This window comes from Herpailurus yagouaroundi, unplaced genomic scaffold (genome assembly GCF_014898765.1).
Source record: "Herpailurus yagouaroundi ecotype Mexico unplaced genomic scaffold, PumYag 248, whole genome shotgun sequence".
In the NCBI taxonomy this organism is placed as follows: domain Eukaryota; kingdom Metazoa; phylum Chordata; class Mammalia; order Carnivora; family Felidae; genus Herpailurus; species Herpailurus yagouaroundi.
In genome coordinates this window covers 6,462,637-6,463,310 of record NW_024412465.1, presented here as the reverse complement: position 1 = coordinate 6,463,310, position 674 = coordinate 6,462,637, and positions in this window count along the sequence as shown.

Genomic DNA, 674 nt, shown 5'->3' with positions numbered 1-674 from the left:
CATGCAGGTCTGGGGGTCTGAGGTCCAGGCAGGGCTGAGACTGGGGGTCTGAGATCCATGCAGTGCCGAGGCTGGGACTCTGAAATCCAGGCAAGGTTGAGGACATGAGTCTGAGGTCCAGGCAGGGCTGAGACTGGGGGCTTGAGATCCAGGGTTGGCCAAGGCTGGGGGCCTGAGATCCAGGCACGGCTGATCCTGGGATTGTGAGGTTCAGGCAGGGCTGAGGCTCGTGCCTGAGATTCAGGCCAGGCTGATGCTGGGGGTCTGATGTCCAGTCAGGGCTGAGGCTGGGGGTTCTGAGGTCCAGGCTGGGCCATGGCTGGGACTCTGAGATCCAGGCAGGGCTTAGGTGGGGGCCTGAGATCCAGGTAGGGCTGCATATTGGTGCCTGAGATCCAGGCAGGTGGAGGCTGGGAGTCTGAGGTCCAGGCAGGGCCGAGGCTGGGGGTGTGAGATCCAGGCGGGTCTGAGGCTGGGGGTTTGAGGTGCAGGTAGGGCTGAGGTGGGGGCCTGAGATTCAGGCAGGGCTGCATCTGGGTGCCTGAGATCCAGGCAGGTCTGGAGGCTGGGAGTCTGAGGTCCAGGCAGGGCCGTGGCTGGGGTGTGAGATCCAGAAGGGCTGAGGTGGGGGGTGTGAGATTCATGCAGGGCTGAGGCTGGACCTGAGGTCCAGG